The 27,497-nt window shown below is 34.6% G+C and overlaps 1 protein-coding gene and 1 long non-coding RNA gene across 10 annotated transcripts in view; one reads left to right on the forward strand and one right to left on the reverse strand.

Moving 5' to 3' along the window:
- Window positions 1-27,497, forward strand: part of CDH18 (cadherin 18) — a 988,723-nt gene that overhangs the window by 340,295 nt on the left and 620,931 nt on the right. The gene's annotated exons all lie outside the window — the stretch shown is intronic.
- LOC309656884 overlaps window positions 1,749-27,497 on the reverse strand; it is a 29,878-nt gene continuing 4,129 nt past the window's right edge. Inside the window, exons 2-5 of one of the 3 annotated variants that reach the window (XR_014261569.1) lie at window positions 12,782-12,931; window positions 3,162-3,467; window positions 2,904-2,933; window positions 1,749-2,782 (exon numbers count right to left, since the gene is read on the reverse strand). This is a non-coding gene — a long non-coding RNA (uncharacterized lncRNA). Of the gene's footprint in view, window positions 2,783-2,903; window positions 2,934-3,161; window positions 3,468-12,781; window positions 13,854-27,497 lie in introns of those variants that run through there. The other 2 variants (XR_014261570.1, XR_014261571.1) reach the window with 2 other exon arrangements.

Genomic DNA, 27,497 nt, shown 5'->3' on the forward strand with positions numbered 1-27,497 from the left:
AAGTTCTAATTAGTGTAATAAAAAAGAAAAGAAAAATATATAGAAAGGTATATAGATTGAGAAGGAAAATATAGAACTGTCTTTGTTCCTAGATGACATTTCCATCTATGTAGTAAATACAAAATAATTGACAAAAAGCTTCTGGAACTTATATGAAATTATTGCAAGGTAGCAGTATACAGAGTTAACATGCAAAAGTCAGTTGTTTTTCCATATACCAACAATGACCAAGTGGAATTTGAAATTAAAAACACAATATCTTTTACATCGGCACTCCATAAAATGAAATGTCTAGGTATAAATCTAAAAAATATGTACAAGATCTACATGAAGAAAACTACAAAACTCTGATGAACAAAATCTAATAATAAATGGAGATATATTCCATGTTCATGGACAGGAATATTCAACATTGTCAAGATGTCAGTTCTTCTCAACTTGGTCAATAAATTCAGTGCAGTGTTACTCAAAATCCCAGCAAGTCATTTTGTGGATAACAACAAAGTGATTCTAAAGTTTATCCAGAGAGGCAAAAGACCCATAATAACTAACATACTATTGAAGTAGAACTATCAAACCATGCAAAGACATGGAGAAATCTTAAATTCATATTTCCAAGTGAAAGAAGTCAAACCAAAATGCTACACATTGCATGTTTCCAACTATATGACCTTCTGGAAAAGGCAAAACTATGGAGACTGTAAAAAGATCAGGGGTTGCCAGCAGTGGCAGGAGTTGGGGGGTAATAGGGATGATTAGGTGGATAAGATCTTTAGGACAGTGAAAATACTCTGTATGATACCATAATAATGGATACATGTCATTATACATTTGTCCAAACCCATTGAATGTATAATACCAAGCGTGAACTGTAACATAAACTATGCCCTTTGAATGACTGTGATGTGTCGATGTAAGTTCATCAATGGTAAAAAATGTACCATTCTGTTGGAAGATATTGATGACATGGGAGACTAAGCATATGTGGGGAGAGGAGCTTATAGGAAATCTCTCTGTGTTCTTCTCAATTTTTCTCTGAGCCTAAAACTGCTGTTAAAAAAAATAATGATAATACAGTCTTAATTAAAAAAAAAAAAAAGCAAAGCAATGCCCCAGCTGAGCAGTCAGGCAAGAGATGTTCCCTTCTGCTTGGGAGAGGGTCAGTTTTATTTTTTTTCTTTTTAAGTTTCAATTTATTGGAAGAGAGTCACCCACATTGGGGAAAACAGTCTGTTTTACTCACTCTCCCCATTCTAAAGTTAATCTCATACAAAAACACTTTCCGGGACATACCCAGAAAAATATCTGATGCAATATCTGGGCACCCCATGGGCCAGTCATGTTGAAACATAAAATTGACCATCATAACTGGTGGGAAGAGGGAGAAACACTAGCCATGGAAATTCACAGTTGTCTACATGGAATGTTAGTTGCTCATATTTTCAAGTTAACAATTTATCCTAAATTGGATTTATATAGGAAAGAATTGGATAATAACCCCAAGATACAAACAAAGTTCTCTGATTCTCCTTTCTTTCCCAGTACTCTGTTACTGGGACACTGAGATAATACGGCTTAGGTCATAGCAGATGTGCCATATATATTTTTTCCTTAGACCTATTAATATGGCAACTATATTTTCACCCGTCCTGTACTTTGTAGGAAAATTGTATCAATATTAACAGAATTCTGAAACTGATTCCATTGTATTTTTAATATTTTTAAGCAAATAAAATCATATAACAGAAAAACCTCATGTTACTAATGCTTCCCACAAGTCCAGTATTATCCATCATATGAGGTTCTTTTTTAATTTTCAAAGTATGTTTATTTATCAAAACAAGAAATGGAGAGAAACCCAAAATTTAAAAAATGGAATACCAAAATAAGCTTATTTTAAAAGGAATTATTTGAAATCGTTTTTATTATGGTAGCAGAGAAAAGATAACATTTCTGTTGGTTTTTAATATAAATTGATATTTTTCTGGGGCAGTACAAACATTTTGCAAATTAACTTACCAGCACCTCTTAGACTGAAAAGTTAATTTGTTTCCAAAAAATAAGACAGGCTAATTTTTACCTAGCAGAAATAGTGTCCTTCTAAACTAAAGAACTTTCAAGTCACCATTTTAATCACAAAATTAAAATAGCAACATGAAGCAAGATAGGCCACATCTGTCTTAAAATTTATATAAAGCATAAACTGTATTTATCTTCCAAGTACTTTTGACTCAGTATTTTACCTACTTCCATTAAATTAAAAGTGAAGAATTTGTACAGAATTTATTGGCTCAAAAGGTGTAAATTCACAGTTCTGTTGTAATCATATGGGAAAATAAGAAAAGTAACTTTGAAAAATGATTTGATCTCTGAAAAGTTTACAGAAAATAAATGCTTATTATTTTCATTTTCTTTATGCAATCCTTAGAAGCAAGGCTAATCAAGGAAAATAATTAACTTGGTCAATGAAAAACAGAAAGCAATAGTTGATTCATATCTTATGCTGCTAAATATTTTCAATTAAGTACAAGAAAAATTCAACAAGGTATCAGAAAAATGATTTTGAAAATTGCTTTTATTCTGTAGGGTAACATTTCTAATTGTTTAGCAGATAAATCTTCAAAACTCAGTGGTTTAGACAGTTATTCTATCTCAGCATAGTCCAGTGATGTTGGCAGGGAGGATTAGCCTTCCTGGAGGCATTCAGGAATGCAGGTTAAGCTCCACCCACACCGTCTGTGGCTCTTGTATGTTCATCAGAGGATTTGATGTCAGCCCTGCACTGTCCAGTGGGAGAGAGAAAGAGAGTCAGAGACAGATTCGGAGACAGAGACAGAGAGTGATGAAGGCACATCCTGTCTTAAACCGCCCCAGGATAAAAGTGATACACAATTGCTACTCACGTTCCATTGGCTAGAAGTAGTCACAAAGCCCTTCAAGAATGCCAGGAGGGAATGAGAAAAAGAGTTTAGCTGTAAGCCCTGGAAAGGGCTGAGAGAACCACTAGCCTATCTTTACACCATTTATAAACCAGTTTGAAAGGGATGCAAGTTAAAGGATAACAATAGGATTCATGGGCCCTTTGGTGACGATTAGCCTATGACATAAATCTTAACTGGCAAGAGAAGAAACAACAATAGCAGCCAAAATAAGAAACTGACCTTGACATTTAACTTTATCAGGAATAGCAGAAGGCAGCAGGAGGGTGATGGTTGGGTTCATATGATAACTTCTAGTGTCAGACTGATGAGTTTGTGGTTAGAGCACTTGAGCTTGAATAGGTTACTTATGTTGTTTTCTTCTCCTCCTCTTTCTCCTCCTCCTTCTTCACAATAGGACTGACATATATCCATAGGCCAATAATCCATTCTTTCGTATCTTGAACAGATAATGTCTAGACTGTCTTGGTCACAAACTTATCTTACTTTGATAGATATGCTTTTCACTGCTTTTCCGGTTTTTCATGGCTTGGAAAAATAGAAAAAGCCTAATTTTTATTTTAAATGTGATGCTTGGGCTTCCCTGGTGGCACACTGGTTAAGAATCTGCCTGCCAATGCAGGGGGCACAGGTTAGAGCCCTGGTCCGGGAAGATCCCACATGCCGCAGAGCAACTAAGCCCTTACACCACAACTACTGAGCCACGCTCCTAGAGCCCGTGCTCTACAACAAGAGAAGCCACTGCAATGAGAAACCCGTGTACCACAACAAAGAGTAGCCTCCACTCGCCGCAACTAGAGAAAGCCCACACTCAGCAACAAAGGCCCACACTCAGCAACAAAGACCCAACGCAGCCATAAATAAATAAATAACTAAATAACTAAATAACTAACTAACTAACTAACTAAATAAAATGTAAAAAGATTTAATATGTGGAAAGGGAAAATAAAAAGGAGGATGATATAGGCCTGGTCCCAATCTTAGGAAGCTATCCACAACAGATTTTGTTTGCTTCATTATTCTGGTTTTTGACTGGTTAATTTTAGTTTCAGGTCTCTAGACAGTTGTGAAGTCCAGGCAAGAGATGGTGCCTTCTTTAAATGAGAAACATGAATCCATGAGTCAGTTACCTTAATTTTAGGAATGCAAGGGTTAGTTACCAATACCTGGTAAGATCCCTTCCAATGAGCTTGGAGGAGATCTTTGTGAAAATGTCATTTCCAATAGATATAGTCTCTAGGCTGGAGATCAAGATGCTATATATGTCTTTGTCTCCCATCAGCTCACTGTGGAAAGATTGCTCTAAGAGCTGTGAGTTAGCTTTAGGTATTGGTAGTACCTCACAGTAGGTTAAGATGTTTCCTTTTGACACAGCAGGTTCATGCATGCATGCTTTCATCTAGTCTCATGGGTCTGCCACTAATGATTTCAAATGGTGGTAACTTGCTTTTTCCAGAGGGAGTAGATCTCAGGTTAAGTAAGACTAAGGGCAATGCTTTACATCAAGGCAGCTTACATGACTCAACAAATTTAACTAACTCAATTTTTATAATTCCATTCGTGTGTTCCACCAATCCTGATGACTAGGGAAGGTAGGCACAATGGAAATGTTGTACAATTGGCCAAATTTTACAAACAGATTGGACCATTTGTCTAGTAAAATGGAATATCTGTTGCTATGGCAAGGAAGAGCTTCCACCCAATGAAAGCACATACAGATCATTACCAATACATATTTATAACCCTGAAATAATGGCAATTAGATGAGATCCATTCGCCATACCTCAAAAGATCCCAAGGATATAGGAAAGTGACCCATGGAACTATGGATGGCTTTTCTTGTGTTATGTTTAGGACAAAATGACAACTTTGATGTACTTTGTGAGCCATTTTAGGAGACGGTTTCCAATAACATTGTTTTCCACATTGAACCATTTTATCAGCATTCCAGTGAGTCACATTATGTATATATTCCAGGATGCATTTTTTTAAACAATCAGGGAGGACAGGCCTACCATTTGTTCCTAACCAAAGCTTTCTCTTAAAGTCATGCACACAAACTTTTTGATCCATTTCTTTCTTTGATTTCTCCAAATGGAGAGTTGTTGTGCTTGTAATATTTTAGTAATTAACTCAGGTTCTGAATTAATGAGTAGATAAGGCCCTTCTAGTAAAATTTTAGACTTTAAAGAGCTGCTTCTTCGCAGCAGTCATCCAAATGATTTCCTTTGCTTTCTTCTCTGCACAGGTCTGTTGTTGAGTATCCTTGAGTTTTCATTACTACCAAGGATTTAGGCTGTTGCATGCCATCTAAGAGTCCTAGCACAAAAGAACTATTTTTGATTTTATATCTTGAGGAGGTAAAAAAACGCTCTCTGTTTCCAAAGCATGACAAAATCATGACCAACACCAAAAGCATGCCTACTGTCAGTATATATATATTGGAGGTTTTATCTTTTACTAAAAAGCAGGCCCTTGTTAATGCAAAGAGGTCTGGCTGTTGAGCAGTAGCTTCTGGCATGGTGTTAGCCTCAGTGTTTTCTGTTAAAGATACTATAGCATAGCCGGTTCGGTAGTAGCTGGACTTATCTTTCAAATAACATCCATCAGTCAACAAGCTCAGCTCAGTTTCTTCAAGAGGCATGTCCTACAAATCAGTTTGAGGGATTAGGAGTTGGTTAGTCAGTGTCAAACAGTCATAAAGGGCTTTATCAGTTGGTTAGAGAAGGAGGATAGCAGAATTCAGGGTGTTGCAGTGTCAGATAATGATGTTAGAGGAAGACAGTAGAAGAATTTCATAGATTTGTCTGCTGGTAGAAAGGTGCTGAGTATGAAGAGAATTAAGCATGGCTTCCATGGAATGAGGCACAAAAATGATCAGTGGAGACTCCATTACAATTTAGTCTGCATACTCTCATCAGTTGGCAGTGGCTGCAGTAACTCTCATGCAAGGAGGAAGACCTTTGGCTACTGAATCTAGTTGTTGGCTGTAATATCCTATAGGTCTATAGTGGTCCCCATGGCATTGAGTAAGTACGCTGAGGGCATTTCCTACTCTTTCATGGGCAAAAGGAGAAAAGAAAAGCAGTTTAGAATTAAGTTAACCTAAGGCAGGTGGGTCATGAAGGCTATCATTAATGAGTAAAGGCTATTGAGTTTCTTTTGTTCAAACAAGAGGTTCAGTCTGATCAACTTTAAGAAGAGAGTATAAGGGCAGGACCGGGACAAGAAAATTTGGGACCCAATTTCGACAGTACCCCACCAGTCCTAAAAAGCCTCTGAGTTGTCTTTTTACTATATTCTTCAATTAGGATTTAACTCCTTGTATAGCCTCTGCATTCAGTGGCTACTGGGGGGATATTTGGCAGAGGCCTTCATTTGTCCACCTGAATCTTCATGGATGGTAGAGAGTGAGTGCAGCCGATATCAGAAGCATTCTTAGACCAAAGTTAACTGAGAATGGTATGTAAAAGAGGGTTAGAATCAGCCCTAGAGACTACGGAAATTGGAATGGCAATAGATGAATCCCCTGGAGAATTGTGCGGATCAGGGTATCTATCAAGATGTAAAATATTTCCCCCTTTGGGGAGAAGGAAATATGGGCTTTATGAGCCTCTAGGAAATCTCTCCCTTATAGGTGATTGGGAGCAGAAGGGATTAGGAGGAATGGATGAATCCCTTGAATAAGTTCTAATTAAAAGGGGCTGGAAGAGACTTTAAAAATCACTCATAAATTGGTTAGATACTCCCACCGTTTGTATAGTTCTGAAAATTTGAGGAAAGGGAACAGAGAGGCTTGTGGGGTTAAGAACTGATAAGGTGGCCCCTATATCTATTAGGGCATTAGTAACTTCATTCCCAACAGTTTAGTCAATTTCTCTCAAATAGTTAAGAGCATGGGAAAAATGCCCCTTTTGTCCTTGAAGCGGCCCAATTCTTTTTTCTTTTTTTTTTTTTAACTTTTTATTTTATATTGGAGTATAGCCGATTAACAACGTTGTGATAGTTTCTGGTGCACAGCAGAGGGACTCAGCCATACATATACATGTATCCATTCTCCCCCAAACTCCCTTCCCATCCAAACTGCCACATAACATTGACCAGAGTTCAATACTCTGGCTATACAGTAGGTCCTTGTTGGTTATCCGCTTTAAATATAGCAGTGTGTACATGTCAATCCCAAACTCCCTAATTATCCCTTCCTCCCACCCTTCCCCACTGGTAACCATATTCTTGAAACCAGTCAAATTGGAGCTTATGAGAATGGCTTTATATTAAGGATGTTGATTTTCCAGTAGTTGTTTAAGTCTAAAACAGTCCTTTTTGCCGGTGTCCAGGCTTTTTACAGTAATTGCAAACCCCTTTGTTTTGTCATTTATCGTGTTCTGCATGGGTTTGATTTAGCAGAAACTTGTTGTAGTTGTAAGTGCATTATTTGGGTTCCCAGAATCTGATCATTTAAAGCTTGTTCAACTTTCTTTTTTGTATCTTTTTGAATAGCTCAGGAGAGCTGTTCAGTATCATTCACAAAATCGTGAGGTTGCATGGTGGCCCAAATAAGTTGTAATTTTCTAATATGTTGTCCAAGTTCTTCCTATAAACCTTCAACAAGGGCAGAAATAAAAAGTGTTGAGGTTCATCATTAATTTTATCTATGCCAGAATATTGTGTAAAGGCTTTCTCAAATCTATCATAATAATCAAAGATGGATTCATCAATTTTTTGAACACACATTTGTATTTTTTTCTAAGCAATAATTTGAGGCAAAGCCTCAGGAATTTTATCATAAAGCCATTTTGCTAATTTAGAGACTTCACACATGGCAGTGTGTCCCTTACTGGCAAAATCTTTCATTGGACATTCCAAACCACTAATGTCATCCATTCTTTAGTGAGACCTTCCCTGACTAACATGTAAATAAGCTGGTAAAGATCAGAAAATCCTGGCTCATAAGGCTGAACTGTAAGAAGAAATTTCTCTAGAAAACCAGTGGGGTCTTCCTTGTGAGTTGGTAAGTCCTTAGTAATTGCATGGAGTTCAGCTTTAGTTCAGAGATGTAAGAAAAATGTTGGTGTCTCTGATTAGGACCTTTGGCTGGCTTGACTTTAAAAGGGGCTATGTGGGCAGGAGGGTCTAGAGGGGCTTTGAAATCATCTGGATAGTAGTTATGAAAAGGAAGTTTAGCGAGAGAAGAGTAGAGATGGGGAGGGAAACAGGCAGGCAACAGAAGGGCTAAGAGGAGCATGGCAGGTGTGACAATGGCAGGGATAGAAGGTAGAGATGAGTGATATTAGAACATTTAGTAATATTTTCAGGTTTAGTCAGACTCTAAGACAATTCAGAATTAGCCTTAAATAATTTAGAGTTAGTATCCTGGAGGGAAGCAATTTTGGAATTGCTAACTAGTTTTGAGGGCTCAAAATGCCAGTTGAAATAAGCTTACCATTTGTGTAGCTTTGCATTACATCCTTTTTCTAATTGACTGTGCAGATAGACTTAATTTAGGAATTTCAAAAGATCCCCAAGTCAGACAGTTTAATTGTAAATCATCCTGGATAATCATAGTCCAAGGAGACACATACTTGCACAAGAGCCCATAGTTCTTATACATAAAACAGCAGGAGTTCCAGAAGGAGGCTCCACTGCAATCTTACCCATAGATTGTGAACTTCCTATTATTTCAAGAGTAATTACTCCCCAGAAGAAAATGAGAAACAAAGTCCCAAGAACAGAAGTCAGCAACATAGGACCCTGAAATAAACTAAAACTTCTCCCAAGGTTTGAGGATTGGGTTTAAAAGGACTCACCACCTCTATCAAGGACCACAGAGGAACAAGAGAGTATGATGGACTCTTGTAGGTACCTTACTCAAATTCGTGGTGGTACCAGAGGAGGGGACAGTACACTCTGTATCCCACTTCTGACACCATGTCATTAAAAAAAAAAAAAAGTAAAAGGCTGCAAATAAAAATATACTTTATTTGGGGTCTTAGGTGTTTCAGTTTGGAAAGTACTGAATCAAGTAACAACTCAAGTGTGCTCTGAGGGAAGTAGAAAATGACAAGTTTATAAAGACAGCAAAAGCATTCCAGAGAAAGTTACATAGGTTGTTTTACAGAATTGCAATTGGTGCTGACAGGAATTCAGTTACTCACTGGCAGTAGATTGGTTGCTAAACTCTGGTTTCTAGGGGGTAAAGAAAATGAGTTCCAGGTGGCCTGTGGATGCCTGGGTCAAAAGTTTGTATTTCATCCAGGTGTAGCCATGTGTAAGTTTCACTTTCCTAATGGCCTCCTGGCTCCATTTTAGATCCTTTGATATAAGTGACTCCATTTTATTGTTCCTAGTCCCCAGGGTAGTGGTTTGAGACTTCAAAAAGGGGAGGAAAACACTTCACACGGAGAGAGAAAAGCAAATGTTTGGTAAAGAAAGTTTTGCTGGGCCAGGCAGAGACAATGGGACAGAGTGGACTCTGATCGCTAGGCTCAGCAGGGTTTTCCCCACCACACCTAGCTCATATTCTTTGCACATATCCCTGGTGATAGCTCTACTCCAGGAACAAGCCCTTTATCTAAATTCTTTAGACAGCTAAGGGGGAGGTAAGAAGAAAGATTACTTGAGTCTTCTTTTTCTTAAAAATAATCAGTGTAAATTAATCCTCATGCAAAAGAGACACATTTGGGGGTGGCAAATTTTGCTCCCCTACATAATCAAATAATTTGAATCAACACTGGAGATAGTTAAAAGAGATTTTTGTGTTTACATGTGTGGTCCATAATTATAGCAAACACACACACAAAATCATTCTTCAAGAATAGTTAAAGAAACTATGGTTCCATCTCATTGTTCTTAAAAATTATTGTTATATGATATTTTTAAAGGCAATTAGAGAATACTTTTTGGATTGAGAAACATTAAAAGCATTTTAAATCATTTAAACATTAAATGACAAAATATTTTAAAATTTGGATATAAAAATCTAGAGTTTTGCTATTTTATAAAACATTCTTTAGTTTTAAGATAAAATATCGATTCTAAATCTCTGTTTTCCTTCAGTTTTATTGAGATATAATTGACATACAGTGTTATATAAGTTTAAGGTGTACAGCAAAGTTATTTGATTTATATACATTATGAAATGATTACCACAATAAATTTAGTGAACATCCATCATCTCATATAGATACAAAATAAAGAAAAATAATTCCTTGTGATGAGAACTCTTAGGATTTACTCTCAACAATTTTCATATATAACATACTTCAGTGTTGATTATAAAAGTCATGCTGTACATTACATCCCTACGTATTTATTTATTTTATAACTGGAAGTTTGTACATTTAGACCACCTTCATCCAATTCCCTTTCCCTTTACTCCCTATCTCTGGTAACCACAAATCTCACCTTTTATTCTATGAGTTTGTTTGTTTGTTTTTGAAGTAAAATTGGCCAACAATACTATGTTAGTTCATGGTGCACAATATAGTGATTCAATATTTCTATACATTATAAAATGATCACCACAATTCTGATTCTTGAAATAGATTCTAACACTGCATGCTATATATCATTTTGTCATAATCCTATGAGATAAACTATAATATTTTATAAAATTTGGATTTGTAATTCAGGAATATAAACAAATGACAGCAATATATCATAAAATACTATAATTCTAAGTAGATTACAACAACAAAAATATTAAATATGTTACATGATTGGAGTGTTGTTTTTTTTTTTTAGTTCTTTTTCTCCTTGCCCTAATTTGAATGGGTTTCAAGAATTTTGGATTTTAATGTTGATTTTTAATCCACTTACAATATATGAAATGCTATACCTGTTTTTATGAAATGGTTGTGCCATTAATTGAAGTTTTGTCTGAAAATAGTATCTTAAATGATGTTTATCAATCCTGAAGGAATTCTTACTGGGGCTTATCTTGCTCTTAATCATGATTCAGGTGTTCTTTATAAGCTTTCCTCCTCTTTCTGAATTATCAAAGATACAAACCCCTAATCAATCTCTCTCTCTCTTTCTTTCATGCATACATACAGACACATGTGTGCACACACAAACAAATCCTTTCAAATATAGGCAAGAAACATATTCTAGAAATTTCAGGAAGATGAGTAAAATCATAGGTAAAGAGAATGCGAATGATGAGTAACTAAACTCAAATGTAATAACAGATAGATGTTTCATAAGAGCTATTCAAGCAGTTAAAATCAAGGGAGTTTATTTTTAAGGAATACATCTGCTTTCCTGAAATTCATTACAGAAATAAATTTTCAAGTGCAAACACTAAAATATTCAACTAAATATTTTTTCACTTACCCTTAAAATATTCAAGCACTTAGTAAACATTCAAGAAACCTTTTGCTAAGTCATCATTGCTAATAAAGTTTATTTGAATTTAAGTAAATGCTCCCAGGTCAGACACTGTCCTTTAGTCATTTCTCTATCGTTAGAGTGGAGTACATTCTCAGGCATGTAGTAGGTACTTAGTTAAATGTCTGTAATTAAGTTAAGTATTGACACATATATTATACAGCAGAGATAACACTTTAAAAGTGTTAAAAGGCAAAAGCAAGCATCCTAAAATTAGGAAATACATTTATAAAGTCACATTTACACAGAACAAATAATGGAGAATCTTTCCTTTCAGATATTTCTAATGTGCTTCCCATTTTCACTGACCTTGATTTTTCCTAAGACATTTCTCCATAGTCAATCCACTTATCTAGTATGGATTGAAATTGCATGTCAAAAACTTTTTATCTCTCAAATCACTTTTGGTTCAAAGAATGTACAGGCAGTTAATTTATAAACAAATTCGTTGTTATATTCCATTTTCCTTTATCCACTCACTCCAGGGAAGAAATTAGGAGGAAGAAAGGCAGCTACAATTGAAAGAATAGAACAAAAGAAATAAGTCCAAATCATTTAATGTTTTCAATTTAGAAGAAAAAATTTATATGGAAAAAGTTAAATGATTTGGACTTATTTCTTTTTGTGATAATTACCTTTAATGTTATTGAATAATCACATCTAAATAAAAATTCTTGTGCAGTATCTCTCCACTCTTTAAGAATGATTCTGCTCACAGGCTAATTTACTCAAATCTAACTAGTTTATTTTATCTGCCAGAAGGCAGAACTGTTACCAGAAAATGAAAAACTCTTTACTTTCATAACCATTTAAGAAACACTGGATATGATTGATAGAAGGAGAGTTTGGAAATTAGCTCCTTTTCAAATAAGAAAAATGTATGTTCTACACTGCAAGGGATTATTGATATTTCCTTCTAATTAGAACGTTTCTGTAAGGTAAAGAATATGGTCCTTGAAAAGTAGCCAAGACACTGCAATTCAGCCAGGGTTTATTTAAATCCTGCCTCCACCACTCAATACCTGTATAATCATCTATAAAGTCATTAACATTTTGGACCTTGGTATGAAGAAAATAATTATTACGTTGTTAGGTTGTCAATGAATATGTTTGAAACTATTCTTTGTTTTCAAGAAATGATAACTTCTGTCATCATCAGTATTAGGTATTGTGTACAAAATAAGCCCTTTATATATAATAAAAATGAGTTAACCAATACCAATGCCTCACATCTATTTAATTGAGTATATTTCACATATATTAATATAAAACTCCATATTTAAAAAGATGATTTTCACAAAAATCAGGGTTTTCTATGTAAAAATATGCATTTTGAAATTATTTCCTGGGGCATTGTATATTTGCCTGTTATAGCAATATATTTAGCTGAGAAAAATTTAGTCATCATTTTCTATATATTTTTCTGCTTTGTAACTTTTGGCCTTCATGCTCACCTCGTGCTCTTCATTCAATATTAACTTCCTCTACTGGAGTAATTGCTGATCACTCTCCCTGCAAAAATGCCCATTGGCTGCTGAGAGGTTAAGCATGATGGAAATCCAAATATGGCCATTGGATTGGCAAAATGTAGTCCATGGTGACCTCTAAATAAACAGATTTGGAGACAGACAAAAGCAGCAATGAAGTGCTTAAAATATACATGGACAAATATACTAGATTTTCTATAGAAAAAATCTATTTTCAACATGACAAAAGGGGAAAAAAAACAGAGAATGGAGACAGTTCTAGATTAAAGGATACATAAGAGACATAATGTATAGAAATATGAACATGGATTCTGATTTGAATAAGCTATAAAAAGTCATTTTTGAGTTAGTGAGGGAAATTTGAAAAGGGAAACGATATTAGATGATACAAAGCAGTTAATTTGAATATTGTTAGTCATGGTAAGGGCATTGCAGTGGTACAAGGAGGGCTCCATACCTTTAAAAGATGCTTATAGAAATAAATGAGGTAAAATGATATAAAGTCAGGGATTTTCTTTAAAATACCTCAAAAAAAATCTGTGAATGGAAGAATCAATATTATAAAATCTTCATAATGATAAAATCTATGTAAAGGATCTACAAAAATTTTGTTCTTTCTTCTTTTATATATACTTAGTTATTTTTCCATTAAAATTTAGTTTGGAAACATTTTTAAAAGAAATAATCTTGTCCTCTATCTCCAGCATAAGGCTGGACTATATACTATGACTATCCTACTGCTGAAAAATTCTTAAAACACTGTACAAAATCAAAAGGAGAAAACCAACTTTGTGATAGCATCAATGAGCTGGCAAGAAGACAAGAAATCCTGAGATGGAAAACTAATTTAAAGCAAGAAAGAAGAGAGGTAAATGGCATTTTATTGGAACCAGCTACTTGCCCTGAAGGCATTATAAAACACAACCTGAATAAATTGAGCTCTGTTTTTTATATATTTGTGGGACTGGCTCAAGGTGGTAAGCCTTTTAGTGGAACTTCTGAATACAGTTGTGAATTTAAACGAGTATAACTTCATCGCAAGAGCACGCTAAATATAAGGCCACTTTCTCTCACCCCATGCTAGGTCAAGAAAACATATCTGCCTCAAAATGAAGAGCTATGTGGAAAAAAAAACTCTTCCCAGGGAATTAATAATGATTAGCTAGTTTTAGTAGAGCTACATTCTGAATTCAGTTGATCTGTTTGCTTTAAAAGAAATCTAAAGTAAATACAAGTCACTCTGAGGGAACTCTGCATGCCCAAAAGAATTCCCACCATGGGCAAAGTTCCATGGAAAATAAGCTCACAGTTAAAAATCACAAAACACACAAGCAAATAAGACAAGTGAAAGATGGTCGAAATAACAGAACATTGAATCAGACTAAAAAAAAAAGAAAAGCCTGAAATTGAATTTAAAAAACTGAATATCCATTAAGTATTCTTGCTATTTATAAGGAACAAGAAAGGATAATGAAAACACAAATAAATTGCAATTAAGTATTACTGAAGACTGACATTGCTTGCCTCAGTGAACCATACTTCCCAGCATTCAGTCTTTTTAGGGTCATCTCCCACGTTGACTCTGGACTTGACAATTTTTCCTGTTTTGGTCACTGAGAAATTAGCTAGCATATGCAGACAGATATATAAGAAGCACTTACGCATTGGAATGTGTTCTCTAGGAATGTTCCCTTTGAGGAATCAGCCCTCATGCTTCAAAAATGCTTAAGGAATACTACTGAATTATGAGAGAAAATAGAGAAACAGTTGAGTCTGAGAGACTACTGTGGATATTCTAGGACCAGCCAAGTATCAAGCTGAGTGTAACCATGTAGATGACCTCAGCTATGTCACACAGAACTAAGCCCGGTCAACACACAGAATCACAAAAATTAATAAGTTAATATTCTTTTAAACCAGTTTTAGGCAAACTTTCTGTAAAGGACAGATAATAAACATTTTAGGCTTTGTGGGTCATACACTCTCTGTCCCAGCTACTCAGTTCTTCTTGTAACACACAAGCAACCATAGACAATACGTAAAAAAATGAACACGGTTCTGTCCTAATAAAACCTGATTAATAGACACAGGAACTCTAATTTCATATGATTTTCACGTCACAAAATATGTTTTATAACCATTTAAGAATACAGACACCTTTTTTGGCTCACTGCTAAACCAAAACAGTTGCTGCACCTAATTTAGCCTTCAGGGTATAGTTTTCTAACCCCTGTTATAAGCAACTAAATTTTGCATGAGTCTGTTACACATCAACAGATAAACAAAAATTGTTACTGGAAGTTGGGTACTGCTATAAAGAACTTTGCTTTTACATCTCAGCCCTTTAGTTATTTATTCTAATTTTACTTCCATTTGGCCCTTTATTCCATTTCCATCATACAGGGCATGGTTTTACCTTCTTTCCTCAGTTATAAAACAAATTTAATTAAATATTATTTGTGAAGTGATGGGGTCAAGACAAACAAGATTATTTTACATAGTACTTGCAAGTTATAATTCCATGTTCATATGGAACATTTTATATAAAAAGAGCTTGATAGATTTATAAAGACATAATCTTGCAGACTAGTACAAATATCAACAGTTGAAAGTTTTGTGGTCAGGTCCAGTCAACTCTACCATCTTCCTATTTTATTAAAAATGTTATCTCTATCCACATATCGTTCAGGTTGGTTCACTTTTGAGTCTTGGTTAGAATGTCTCTTGGCTTAGTCTTTGAGCTACAGATTTAGGCTCAGAAAGATACCATGTCATACCCTTGCTAATAGCCTACAAAATGCAACCTCGATACTCTGACCTTAATGGTTGAACAAATCATTTTTGTAGAAATAACCAAGTATTTGTGTAAAACTGAACAGTAATAAAATATTTCTGTTAGAACAATGTAGCCCTTATTTGAGGATTTTATTTCCATTTAAGATAGTAATTTGACTTTAAAAGATATCTAGAATCAGTTTGTTGAGACAGACCCCTTCTATCATTGTGTCACTCAGATCTTAAATAGCAGAGCTAAAGGATTTTTGTTGGCTTGTGTCTAACCTACATACTTTTGAACCCCTTACTGAAGAGTCTTTATTTTGAGCTTATATTAATCAGTTAATAAAATGGATACAGTTTAAAGACTTATCTACCCTTTAAGGATTTTCTTATAGGTTGTTATTGAGTTTAAATGTGGCTTTTAGTATAAACTGTAAAGAAGAACACTTCAGTTGAAGAGAATACTTCTTTTTTCTATAATTAGGTGTTTCCTTAATTGTAATACAAAGGTTTAGAAACAAATGAAAAAGAGAGGTCAAACTTATCTAAAATACTATTTTTACATTTGCTGTTAAATATAGGTTTAGGGTTATGCCAATAAAACATGTCATTTATTGTTTCTATATTTTTTTCTCAGTATGAGTTTTGATTTACCCACATGGTTGCTTCTTTTTTCTCACCACTCCCTTTTTCTCCTCAGACCTTACTTCTTTCTGTTACTTTTGTCTGGAAATGTCTTTATTTTGCTAGTGGTCTTAAAAATAATTTATCTGGTACATAATTCTAGGTTGATACTGGGTATTTTTTTAACAGTCCAAAGATAACATTACACTGTCTTTTGGATTCCATTGAGAAGTTAGCTGGCTCTTTTGTAGATACTGATTTTTCATTTTGCCGGCTTATAACATCTCCTCTTTGTCTTTAGTATTTTACAGTTAGACTAGACTGTTTCTGGTTGTGAACTTCTTTTTTATTTTCTTTATTTTTTTAATTGAAGTATAGTTAATTTACAGTGTTGTGTTAGTTTCATGTGTACAGCAAAGTGATTCAGTTAATATATGTTCTTTTTCAGATTCTTTTCCATTATAGATTATTAAAAGATATCGAGTATAGTTCCCTGTGCTACACAGTAGATCCTTGTTGTTTATTTTCTATACAGTGGTGTGCATATGTTAATCCCAAACTCCTAATTTATCTCTCCCCCCACCCCTCCCTCTATCCCCTTTGGTAACCGTAAGTTTGTTTTCTATGTCTGTGAGTCTATTTCTGTTTTGTAAATAGGTTCATTTGTGTAATTTTTTTTTAGATTCAACCTGTAAGTGATATCATCTGATATTTGTCTCTGTCTGATTTACTTCACTTAATATGACAAGCTCTAGGTCCATCCATGTTGCTGCAAATGGCATTATTTCATTCTTTTTATGGCTGAGTAATATTTCATTGTATATATTTACTACATCTTCCCTATCCACTCATCTGTTGATAGACATTTAGGTTGCTTCCATGTCTTGGCTATTGTAAATAATGCTGCCATGAACATTGGGATGCATGTATCTTTTTGAATTAGAGGTTTTACCTGAATATATGCCAAGGAGTTGGAATGCAGGATCATATGGTAACTCTACTTTTAGTTTTTTAAGAAACCTCCATACAGTTCTTCATAGTGGCTGCACCAATTTACAATGCCACCAACAGTGTAGGGGGACTCCTTTTTCTCCACATCCTCTCCAGCATTTATTATTTGTAGACTTTTTAATGATGGTCATTCTGATTGATGTGAGGTGATACCTCATTGTAGTTTTGATTTGCATTTCTCTAAAAATTAGTGATGTTGAAAATCTTTTCATGTGCCTGTTGGCCATCTATTTGTCTTCTTTGGAGAAATGTCTATTTAGGTCTCCTGCCCATTTTTTGATTGGGTTGTTTGATTTTTTGATATTAAGCTGTCTGAGCTGTTTATATATTTTGGAAATTAATCCCTTGTTGGTAGCATCACTTGCAAATATTTTCTCCCATTCCGTGGGTTGTCTTTGAGTTTTGTTTATGGTTTCCTTTGCTGTGCAAAAGCTTTTAAGTTTGATTAGGTCTGATTTGTTTATTTTTGTTTTTATTTCCATTACTCTGGGAGATGAATCCAAAAAAATATTGTTGGGATTTAATCAAAGACTGTTCTGCCTGTTTTCCTCTATAAGTTTTATAGTGTCCAGTCTTACATTTAGGTCTTTAATCCATTTTGAGTTTATTTTTGTATACAGTGTTAGAGAATGTTCTAATTTCATTCTCTTACATGTAGCTCTCCAGTTTTTCCAGCACCACTTATTGAAGAGACAGTCTTTTCTCCATTGAATATTCTTGCCTCCTTTGTCTTAGATTAAGTGACCTTAAGTGCATGGGTTTATTTGTGGGCTTTCTATCCTGTTCCATTGATCTATTTGTCTCTTTTTGTGCCAGTACCATACTCTTTTGATTACTGTAGCTTTGTAGTATAGCCTGTAGTCAGGGAGCATGATTCCTCCAGCTCAGTACTTCTTTCTTAATATTGTTTTGGCTATTCAGGTTTTTTGTGTTTCCATACAAATTTAAATTTTTTTTAAAATGCAGACCAACATCACTGATGAACATAAGTGCAAAAATACTCCACAAAATAGCAAACCAACTACAACAGTATATTAAAATGATCATACACCATGATCAAGTGGGATTTATCCCAGGGATGCAAAGATTTGTCAGTATCTGCAAATCAATCAATGTGATACACCAATTAACAAATTGAAGAATAAAAACCATATAATCATCTCAATAGATGCAGAAAAAACTTTTGATAAAATTCAACATCCATTTATGATAAAAACTCACACAAAGTGGGCATAGAGGGAACATACCTCAACATAATAAAGGCCATATATGACAAACCCACACCTAACATCATACTCAAGGGTGAAAAGCTGAAAGCATTTCCTCTAAGATAAGGAACAAAACAAGGATGTCCACTCTCACCACTTTTATTCAACATAGTTTTGGAAGTCCTGGCCACAGCAATCAGAGAAGAAAAAGAAATAAAAGGGATCCAAATGGGAAAATAAGAAGTAAAACTGTCACTGTTTGCAGATGACATGATGCTATACATAGAAAATCCTAAAGATGCTACCAGAAAACTACTAGAACTCATCAATGATTTTTGTAATGTTGCTGGATACAAAATTAATACACAGAAATCTGTTGCATTTCTATAAACTAACAATGAAATACCAGAAAAAGAAATTAAGGAAATAATTACATTCACCATTGCATCAAAAAGAATCAAATACTTAGAAATAAACCTACCAAAGGAGATAAAGGACCTGACTCTGAAAACTAGAAGACACTGATGAAAAAAATTGAAGATGACACAAACAGATGAAAAGATATACACTGTTCTTGGATTGGAAGAATGGATATTGTTAAAATGACCATACAACCCAAGGCAATCTACAGATTCAATGCAATCCCTATCAAATTACCAATGGCATTTTTCACTGAACTAAAACAAATAATTTTCAAATTTGTATGTTTCTATATATTTTTAAACTAGTTATGTCCTAGGAGTAGCATATGTAATATTAGCCTGTACCAGTGTGTGATTTTGCCTTTGCACATATGGTCAGTGAAATAGATATGTATTGTGTGACTGTCAAATTCAAGTAGAATTCTTGATAAGAGGTCAGATTTAAATTATAATGTAGCTACCCTATAGATCTTAGGCAGGAAAGAGTGATTTGGGTTTATTAATATGTTTGCCGTGGCCATAACCAAGTTTTAGGAAGTAGAGGAAAAGGTAAGTCAGATTTCTCAGAATGTAACAAAACAGCATGTCAGTTAAATAAGAGGATTTGTGCTTAAACCTGTCCCTACTATCCAATGTCCTTCAGTCACTTTAGGTAGATTTAAATTTCTCCACTACCTTGTATGTCAGAGGAAACACTCCTGAGGGGTTTTATCTTGGTTGATAAGGAAGTTTGTTTCATGACAATTACTCTTGGGTTATGACACAAGAAGAAGAGAAAATAAAATTACTGGCAATTACTGTTAACTGATCCCACTTAGGCAAAATTGAGAAATATATACAAAATAATTACTTCTGTTGGTTTGCATTGCATTTTCTAATCTATAGATCTTCAAATTAGAGTGGGTACATTGGATTGGTCAATCTATTTAGTCCAACTTTTCTCTCTGACTCCTAAATAAGTAGGGATTTTTATCCCAGGCCCTCCTTCCCAGAGGACAACTTTTCTTTTTATTGGTAGGAAATCTATTTATTCCTGTTGAACCCTGTCTTTTCTCTCTCTTAATGGTCCTGAAACATCTTCAATTCTTTAGTATCCCCTAATCTCCTGCCCTGGTCTTTTTACTTCAGTCCTTAGTGTGTATTACTGGTCACTTTATTCCATCTAGGTTCACATTTCAAACCAGCAGTAAAGCAGTGGTGAACAGAGACAGGAAAGACATAAAAAACATGCCCTAATGCCCAGTAACTATAACGCAATCAAAACTTTTACATCAAGATTGATTTCTTCTTAATAAATTTTCCATGAATGATGTTTCTATTACTTTTATCTGCTTTAAACTGCAACACCAAAAGTTGTTCCCCATCTGTTATTTAGTCCTTAGTCAATGCTAGGCCCTAGATGAGGGAATGACTTGCTATGCAATTTTAAGAGTTGGAATAGGAAAAACAATTCAACCATAATAATAAAATTAATGTAATATGTTTTTGTTTTTGATTTTTACTGCAAGGTTCAAAGAATTATTTGGCTAATCTGAAATGCAATATTTATATAAACAAATTAGCATGCAGGACTTTCAAAACTCATTAGATGGCAAAACCATTTCAACAAACATTTAGTGGCATTACTTCCATAAGAGACCTGACTGGGAAATTTTTCACTTATTTAGTAACTCTGATTTTATTTTTACAGTTGTTACTTTTATAACAAGATCAAATCATTTTATTTCCCTGCCCTAACCTCCTTTGTAAAATGTAGACTGTCAAATATCAATACAAATAGTCTTTATCAACATTCACATTCTATCTACTCTAATCCTCTTCTCTTGTACAGTGCATAATTCTAAAATTTTGCAAAATTCAAGTTAACCATGATTATAAATAGTTACACAATCTCGCACAGCATATAACACATATAAATAAGAAAGAGCAAGTCAGCAAAATCCTCCTTAAAGAAATCAACTCCTACATGGACAAAGAACTTTATAATTATATAAGACGTTGAATTTTATTTAACTGATTTTAACCACATCGTATATTCAGCATTAACAAAGCAAATGATCTGAGATATAAAATAGCTACACTCAACAGAAATAGACATTTAAATGATATAATTGTCAGATTCTCCATAGGTCATTCATATCCCACTGGATATTATAATAACATGGAAATCATATTTAAATTCTTCAAGGTTAAGAGTCTAACATGCTTTTATCCAGTGAATATCAGTATATAAGTTAGAGTTATTGGAATTTTGAGTCTCTCTACTCATATTTTTCCACATACTCTATCCTAAACTTAAATTTTATTGCTTGTTTTTTTAATAGGTGATATTTAAATTAACATATTTTATAACATCTATGATAGGAATTTTTAAAAAAAATGTAAAGTAGGCCTAATGGTACTTTAAAAGAAAAAAATATAGGGTTTAACCAAGAGCCAAATCAAAGTTAATACATATATGTCATCTTTAGAAGATAAATGGAATGTAAGTACTTGGTTCTTTGCATAACTTTTATTATAGAAACATAACATATTTTGTACAACTATAGAAGAAAATTAATTATCATTAAAGTTATCATTTTAGGTATTTAGAACTTTATATAGAACAAATGGTGGCATAGATATAGTTGGACAATCTTAAGTAGCATTCAAATAATAAAAATGATAAAGAGCTAGTAAGCAAAATTTTCCTTATAGGAATCAACTGCTACATGGACAAGGGCTTTTAATGAAGGAAAGCTTTTCAACAAAAGCCTGAAGAAAATAAAGTTGCTAGCCAAGTGGATACTTGGGTAAGAAATATTGTAAGTAGTGGAACCAACAAATGCAATGGCTGTGTGTTGTTTATAGAACAGCAAGTAGACCATGATGACTGGGTGGAGTGAGCCAGGGGTAAAGACAGTGAGACAGGCTGAGGTCAGAGCATTAATGAGGCCACATCATGGAAGGCTTTGGAAAACATTAGGACTATGGTGATCAGCATGAGGGAGAAGGGAAACTAATGTGGTATTTTAGAAGTGTGTAAGTTGTTTGACTTAATCTTAACAGGATCACTCTTGAGGAAAAAATTAGAACAGGACAAGAGTTGAATCAGGGAGACTTTTTTAAGAGGTTGTTGCATTATTCAAAGAAAAAGGTATAGGAGCTTAGACAGGGTGGTGAAAATAGAGAAGTTAGACGGGATCTATTACAGATGTATTTTCAAGGTAGAGTCAACAAAATTTTCAGATGGCTTAAATGATACTAAGGTTTGTTTGTTTTTTTCCAAAAGCAATCAGAAAGGAGGACTGAGATGAGATGTAGTTTCTGGGCAGACTGTCAGGTTCTTGAATAAGAAGAAAGAGAGAATATTAAGTCTTGATATTTATCTATGATAAGAGTTAACTGTTGGTGCTAAAATGTTGGTAGATTATTAAAATGAAAAAGGCAGGAAAGCTCTTGAAGGATATATAAGAAAAATAATTTACATAGGAAGATAAGGATTTGGCAATCAATATTCATTGATTAATAAAACAAATATTTTTAAGCACATATTAAATACCAGTCATTCTTCTAAGCATGATAGATAGAGCATTCAAACTTAGAAAGAAAATAGACTCTCTCTAAGAACAAAAGTACTAACAACAGTGGTTGTCATTCATGGTAAATGTATTAGTCTATTATTGGAAGAGGGAGGAGAGGGTAAAGTGGTGATAGCAATCTCTGTTCTTGTATATTTCAGGTTGAAATGGTGTAGGGTGTGTGTATGTGTGTGTGTGTTTAAAGCATCATATGGCATATAGTATGTAAACAAGCTGTTATGGACTGAATTGTGCTCCCCTCCACCACCAAATTCCTATGTCATATGTTAAATGCCCTAACCTCCAATGTGACTACATTTGAAGATAGGGCCTTTACGGTGGTAAATAAGATTAAATGATGTCATAAGGGTGGGGCCCTATCTGAAAGGATTGGCGTTCTTATAAGAAGATGAAGAGACACCAAAAACCTCTCTCAGCACATGCAAAATGGAAAGACCATGTTGAGACACAGAGAACAGGTGACATTCTTCAAGCCAGGAAGAGATATCTCATCAGAAACCAATTCTGCAGACTCCTTGATCTTGGACTTCCACTTTCCAGAACTATGAGAAAATAAAATTATTTTAGTTAAGCCATCCAGTCTGTGTTATTCTGTTATGGCAGCCCTAGCAGACAGCATTTTACATTACACTATCACTAGTTTTCTTTTCTTTTTCTTTGACTTCTATGTCGTGTGTAACAGTCAGTGTTTGATACACATAATAGTAAACTGGTAAATTTAGTAGATATGAAGTGAATGCAGGGACTTAGGTATTTAGACAAATATTGGAAAAGCTGAAGAACACAGAATCCAGGCTGGACTATATGAATACTCTTAACAGCACCTAGAATTGTTCTGCCAGGGGAGCTGCAACTTTTGAACCATTTAGACACCAGAGGATCTGGAAACCACTGACTCATGAGAACCATCATGGCTGCTGGCTCTGAGATGACTCTCCCTTAGCTGTCTATATTCTGGATTCAGGAAGCCCCAGACTTCTTTTTAAATTCTGTTAGCTCCAGAACTATGCCACAACCCCTAAGATTCTTACTAGTCATTTGGAGGTCTACAGCCCTCTCTCTCCTTAACAAAGTTCTGAATTCAAGTTTCACGTTAATTGTTCTGATGGTACCAAAAACCTGAGTTGCAAGGGGGTCCTCTAAGCACCAGATGCAAGAAGGCCTGACAATGCAGATTTTGGATTTCTAGCCTTCGCAGTCCAGGAGGATACACTTGGAAGCTGAAATAGACTTTGGGTGCTATTCTACCATACTTACCTACTAATTAGGAGAATTAAGTATTAATTATGAAGTAAATAGTACTCCTAATTAATAGTGGATTGTAGGATAGAAATTTTTATTAGATGACCAGAGACAAGTTGATGTTGGAATAACAGAGAACAAATTGCAGGCAGGTTTGTTAGTAATAATGGTCCAAATTTTTGTATTAAATAGTCCCATGAGATAAGTAACAAATAGGTCAGGATGTTGTTCTATGTGATAATACATAGAGAATTCATATCACTGTTTTGATTTCCTACTAACTTCAGAAGAAAGCTTCGTATTAAAATCTGCTCATATGTTAAAGCATAAAACTGTCACTGTTTGCAGATAACATGATACTATACATAGAGACTCCTAAAGGTGCTACCAGAAAACTACTAGAGCTAATCAATGAATTTGGTAAAGTAGCAGGATACAACTTGATGCACAGAAATCTCTTGCATTTCTATACACTAACGATGAAAAATCTGAAAAAGAAATTAAGGAAACACTCCCATTTACCATTGCAACAAAGAGAGTAAAATACCTAGGAATAAACCTACCTAAGGAGACAAAAGACCTGTATGCAGAAAACTATAAGACACTGATGAAAGAAATTAAAGGTGATACAAACATATGGAGAAATATACCATGTTCTTGGATTGGAAGAATCAACATTGTGAAAATGACTATACTACCTAAAGCAATCTACAGATTCAATGCAATCCCTATCTAACTACCAATGGCACTTTTCACAGAACAAAAAATTTCACAATTTGTATGGAAACACAAAAGACCCTGAATAGCCAAAGCAGTCTTGAGAAAGAAAAACAGAGCTGGAGGAATCAGGCTCCCTGACTTCAGACTATACTACAAAGCTGCAGTAATGAAGACAGTATGATACTGTCACAAAAACAGAAATATAGATCAATGGAACAGGATAGAAAGCCAGAGATAAACCCATGCACATATGGTCACCTTATCTTTAATAAAGGAGGCAAGAGTATACAGTGGAGAAAAGACAGCCTCTTCAATAAGTGGTGCTGGGAAAACTGGACAGATACATGTAAAAGAATGAAATTAGAACACTCCCTAACACCATACACAAAAATAAACTCAAAATGGATTAAACACCTAAATGTAAGGCCAGACACTATAAAACACTTAGAGGAAAATACAGGCAGACACTCTATGACATAAATCATAGCAAGATCCTTTTTGACCCAGCTCCTAGAGAAATGGAAATAAAAACAAAAATAAACAAATGGGACCTAATGGAACTTAAAAGCTTTTGCACAGCAAAGGAAACCATAAACAAGATGGAAAGACAACCCTCAGAATGGGAGAAAATGTTTGCAAATGAAGCAACTGACAAAGGATTAATCTCCAAAATATGCAAGCAGCTCATGCAGCTCAATATCAAAAAAACAAACAACCAAATCCAAAAATGGGCAGAAGACCTAAATAGACATTTCTCCAAAGAAGATAACAGATTGCCAACAAATACATGAAAGGATCCTCAACATCACTAATCATTAGAGAAATGCAAATCAAAACTACAATGAGGTATCACCTCACACCAGTCAGAATGGCTATCATCAAAAAATATACAAACAATAAATACTGGAGAGGGTGTGGAGAAAAGGGAACCCTCTTGCACTGTTGGTGGGAATGCAAATTAATACAGCCACTCTGGAGAACAGTATGGAGGTTCCTTAAAAAACTAAAAATAGAGCTACCATATGACCCAGCAATCCCACTCCTGGGCCTATAGCCTGAGAAAACCATAATTCAGAAAGAGTCATGTACCACAATGTTCATTGCAGCACTATTTACAGTAGCCAGGACATGAAAGCAACCTAGGTGTCCATCGACAGATGAATGGATAAAGAAGATGTGGCACATATATACGATGGAATATTACTCAGCCATAAAAAGAAACGAAATTGAGTTATTTGTAGTGAGGTGGATGAACCTAGAGTCTGTCATACAGACTGAAGTAAGTCAGAAAGAGAAAAATACCGTATGCTAACACATATATATGGAATCTAAAAAAAAAGGTTCTGAAGAACCTAGGGACGTGACAGGAATAAAGACACAGACATAGAGAATGGACTTGGGGACAGGGGGAAGGGGAAGGGTAAGCTGGGACGAAGTGAGAGAGTGGCACTGACATATATACACTACCAAATGTAAAATAGATAGCTAGTGGGAAGCAGCCGCATAGCGCAGGGAGACCAGCTTGGTGCTTTGTGACCACCTAGAGGGGTGGGATAGGGAGGGTGGGAGGGAGATGCAAGAGGGAGGAGATGTGGGGATATATGTATACATATAGCTGATTCATTTTGTCATACAGCTGAAACTAACAGAACACTGTAAAGCAATTATACTCCAGTACAGATGTAAAAGAAAAAAAAGCCTAAGGGAAATTGTTGAATTAAATACATCAAAATTAAATCACCACGTAGGGTGCATTTTCAGTTGATCTCCAAGAAGTGTTGTAACTCTTCAATAACCTTTGTGGTGTTTTTAAAATAAGTGATATAAGTTAATATGCCCTTCTGTATACATAAAAATACTACTACTCTAAACTTAATAGTATAGTAGAATAGATGTTCTAATTTTGTTTTTGTCTTTTTTCTCTATTGAATGGATTTTTTTCAGTGTATTTTAACTCTGAAACTTAAACAGCAGGCAGCCTGTGGATGGACCCCAGAGTTCAATGGATTGTATGAAATTGGATGCATTTTTTAGTATAAGTTGATTTCCTAGGCAGAGGACGACAACATTTGTCAGATCATATTTTGACATCTATAACCCCAAAATAGTTAAAAATCACTTATTTAATACAAATCTCTCAAAAATATTTCACCTTTTGTTTGCAATAAATGACAGATTTGTGCAAGTGTTGTTTCTCTTGAAGTCAGTTAAGAGAAACAGCTTTTCTCTAAAGCAAACTTAATTGGCCCTTGGGGAGCCACAGCTGTATATGATCTTGACCTCACAAACAGCATTCTCCGGCTGAGTTAACTGGGGCATCGTGGTGATCTCAATTCAGTGCTAATCTTTTTAGAACCATCTTGTATTTATTAAGCGCAGTTTTAAATTTACTTTAATTTGCATGAGAGTTTCATTAGAGTAAGATTTTTTTTTTATTTTTAGAGACTCAGAATTAGCCCTCAGTGAGGAGATAACTTCTTATCTTCTTTTAACAAGCTTTTTATTTTTTGTGGGAATTGAGATTAGGCAATAGATGTTAAGGTTTAACCAGATGAAAATGCAATACTCACTCTGCAGCCATAAGAGAGAAATTTAATCTTTAAGTCTACAAGGAAAGTGCTCTAGAACTCAGTGTAATTTACTTTTCTTAGACTCTGTAAACAAATGTTCCATATAATAAAGATAATAAAGAATTTTAAGGAATGCCAGTATTGAGAATAAAATATCTTAAAGGAATTTATCTGTTTATAGTGTCTTAATTTGCTCTTGAACCTAAAGTTTCTTACTCAAAAAGTCCTTAGCCTTAAGGCTGGTTTGATTCCAACCTCTTATTTAACTTTTCGTTCCACACTCATTATCATTTCTTGAATAACTTTCTAAGAGTAAATACAATTTAATTACTAGTCTGAATATGTCTCCTAGACTCAGTGGCTATTAGTAAACTTGATAATTGTTGACATTCATAAAAAATTTTTAACCACTGATTTTCAACTCATATGATACTCTATATTTCCAGTGGTGGGTCTTGAGACTATTTCCTTTGTTGGCTTATAGATACTCATTACTGAAGTGTGAAATTTTCATTCATATAGTCACA

Source organism: Balaenoptera physalus, assembly GCF_965194825.1.
Source record: "Balaenoptera physalus genome assembly, chromosome: 3".
NCBI lineage: Eukaryota > Metazoa > Chordata > Mammalia > Artiodactyla > Balaenopteridae > Balaenoptera > Balaenoptera physalus.